This window comes from Otolemur garnettii, unplaced genomic scaffold (genome assembly GCF_000181295.1).
Source record: "Otolemur garnettii isolate 467f Iridium unplaced genomic scaffold, OtoGar3 scaffold00013, whole genome shotgun sequence".
NCBI classification, from domain to species: domain Eukaryota; kingdom Metazoa; phylum Chordata; class Mammalia; order Primates; family Galagidae; genus Otolemur; species Otolemur garnettii.
In genome coordinates this window covers 18,519,390-18,522,703 of record NW_003852408.1, presented here as the reverse complement: position 1 = coordinate 18,522,703, position 3,314 = coordinate 18,519,390, and the positions used below count along the sequence as shown (strand labels likewise).

General features: G+C 39.3%; 1 pseudogene; it reads left to right on the top strand.

The window, feature by feature from the left end:
* The window catches only part of LOC105886524, a 768-nt pseudogene extending 405 nt beyond the window's left edge, over nt 1–363 (top strand).
* Nucleotides 364–3,314: the final 2,951 nt, after the last annotated feature.

Here is a 3,314-nt window from a genome sequence, read left to right as displayed (position 1 = left end):
ATGACATGATTGAGGTCATTGGGGTGACCAAGGGCAAAGGCCTCACAGGGATGACTAGTTGTTGGCATGCTAAGAAACTGCCTTGCAAGACCCACTGAGGATTGTTACTTTTGGTGGAACATAATAGAAGTTGTCTCCCCTGTATCAGGGCCTGGCATCCTGCCCCTGTGACTTTCTCTGTGTCATAGGCTAGACAGAAAGGATATCATCTGCACAAAAATCAAGAAGGTCTGTAAAATCAGCCGGGGCTACCTTATCAAGAATGGCAAACTGATTAAAATCAATGCTTTCACTGATTACTACCTGTCTGATAGGAGTATTAACCCTGTGGATGGCCTTGTCCACTACAGTGAAGTGTATTAGGCTATACTGTTTGCATTCATAGGTAAAGTCCACGTTGTAGTTGAATCTTCCACCCAGGAGGTGTGTTCTGTACCCCTATATTGTACCCAGTAGGTGGGAGTTTACTGAACCCTTTTCTCCCCCTTCCCCATATAGGGGATAATATATTTTATGGTTTATCATAGGAAACCATATAAATTAAATTTGTATGAACTGTGAGGAATTGGAAATGTTGGCGAAGTAAATGATTATGAAATCTGACTTCAGAGCTTTAAAGAGGAAATAAATGCTATATATAAGAAAGCAAATTACCCTTCAGTTTAGTATTTTACAATTAACAGTATAGCAAAGTACTCCTTACTATACTATATACACCAGGGGTCCTCAAACTTTTTAAACAGGGGGCCAGTTCACTGTCCCTCAGACTGTTGGAGGGCCGGATTCCGGGTCCCGGGAAGAGTCAGCTGCTAAGCAGAACAGGCAGTGGCGGCAAAAACACCTGGTGGGCTGGATAAATGTTCTAAGCGGGCCACAGTTTGAGGACGCCTGACAGTAGAAAAAAAGTACTCCTACTTCTTATGGTTTAAGTATTGCTCTCTAAGTTTAATATTTTGTTTCTGATTGGAATTGTAATAGGAGATGCCAAGTTCATGTGACTATATAGACTATATTGTCTAATTGAGGAAGAGATGTTATCTTTTCAAATATAGCATCTTTCACTTTAACTCCGTTGCCTTTTTCAGAATTCCTATTAGATTTGTGCTTAATCTCTTCATTCTAATTTACATATGTCTTAATCTCTTAGATATTTTCTATTTATTTCTCTGGGCTAAATTATAGATAATTTCTTCCAAATCTTTTTTTCAGTTAAATAATTCTCTTTTTCAGTATGATTTCAGCTATAAGGGAGCTCTAGAGATCCTCTTGCCTTAGTTTTTTCTATTTTTAGTAGAGACTAGGTCTCACTTTTGCTCAGGTTGGTGCTTAGATAGGCACAGGATAGGTGCTTAGAAAGTATGGGTTAAATGAAAACAGTCATGTGTTTAGCTGAGGTCTTGAGCATGTTTAGTTAACTCCAGTTGAATGGATGCATACATGAAGGAATGATTGAGTAGGTCAAATTTAGCACTTGAAGATAACAATAAACAAAATTTCTATAAATGAAGTTGTGCTTGTTTATTTAGTGTTTGTTTTATATCTATTAAGGAATTATGCATTCCTTAAGTTTTTGATTATACTCAAGTAAAATTTGGGAAACTGCACAGCACCAGTCAGTACTATAGGTCTTATCATTAGTCAGCATTAGATGGTAAATATGAGGATATGTTGATGGAGACATAGACTTTATTAGGATATTACTAAGCATTAAGAAGTGACAAATGGCTGGGCACAGTGGCTCACGCCTGTAATCCTGGCACTCTGGGAGGCCAAGGTGAGTGGATTGCTTGAGCTCATGAGTTTGAGACCAACCTGAGCAAAAGTGAGACCTAGTCTCTACTAAAAATAGAAAAAACCAAGGCAAGAGGATCACTTGAGTTCAAGAGTTAGAGGTTGCTGTGAGCTATGATACCACAACTTTCTAACCAGGGCGACAGCTTGAGACTCTGCTTCAAAAAACAAACAAACAAACCAACAAACCAACAAGAACAAAGCAGTGACATATGGAAGTTGCATCTTATACGTACCTAACTTAGAATGTCACATAATCTTTAATGTCTCAGCCTTTTATTTGTTCTACAAATCTGCACATAAGTAAAAGTGATATTTATTTGATGGAGACTGGAAAGCATGTTTTTTTCTGCTGCATTGAGAAATAGTTGAGAAGCATTTTGCAGTATTAAACTCAAGTATTGGTTCCAAATGTATATTTTCCTAAAATTTTATTAAATTGCATATTTTCAATTTCATTTTGCCTGTGGAGCAATAAATGACATAAATCAAGCCCTTTTGGATTTCCACTTTTATTTGTTATTCCTATGAAATTTGTTAGTTTCTTTTTATTCCTCTTTTTTTTTAAGAGTCTCACTTTGCTGCCCTTGGTAGAGTACTGTGGCGTCATAGCTCACAGCAACCTCCAGCTCTTAGGCTTAGGCGATTCTCTTGCCTCAGCCTCCCAAGTAGCTGGGACTACAGGCACCTGCCACAATGCCCGTCTATTTTTTTCTTGTTGCAGTTTGGCCAGGGCTGGGTTCAAATCTGCCACCCTCCATACATGGGGTCGGTGCCCTACTCACTGAACCACAGGCGCCACCCTATTTTATTCCACTTATGAATAGGGGCTTGGTAGTGTTTTGCATGCTACATTAGATATGCTTGTTTGTCTGTTGGCATCCTGGGTTTCTGCTTTTTCTTTTCTTTCTTCTAGAATCAGGGGTCCTCAAACTTTTTAAACATGGGGCCAGTTCCCTGTCCCTCTGACCATTGGAGGGCTGGACTGTGGGCCCCAGGATGAGTCGGCTGCTAAGCAGGACAGGCAGTGGCGGCAAAAACACCCTGCAGGCTGGATAAATGTCCTAGGTGGGCTGCATGTGGCCCCTGGGCCGTAGTTTGAGGACGCCTATTAGATATCACTATGTGAATTTCCAGTCACATATACACAAGAGAACAAAAGGTAGTGGCATACACAGGGCCACTGACAGAATTGTGAAAATAATACGTGTGAAATTGTTCACAACAGTGAACGTTATACAGTAGAAGATAAATGAGGCATAAATGCTATTTATCATAATTTTTATTTGTTATTATCAGGTTGACACCCTGGTCTTTGCAGAGGAAAATACAGTAAAAGAGAATTAGAAGTGAAAATTTTCCTTAACCTCAACGAGTTGTAATTGTTGCCTTTCCTCCAGACTTTGGTTTCCTAGATGAGGTGGAAGTCTAACTTTTAGCAAGATAGACATCTGAATACCCTAGTCTCTCAAGTACTTTGATGTAACACTGGGTTATGGAACATTCTCTTTTTGTGTCATTGT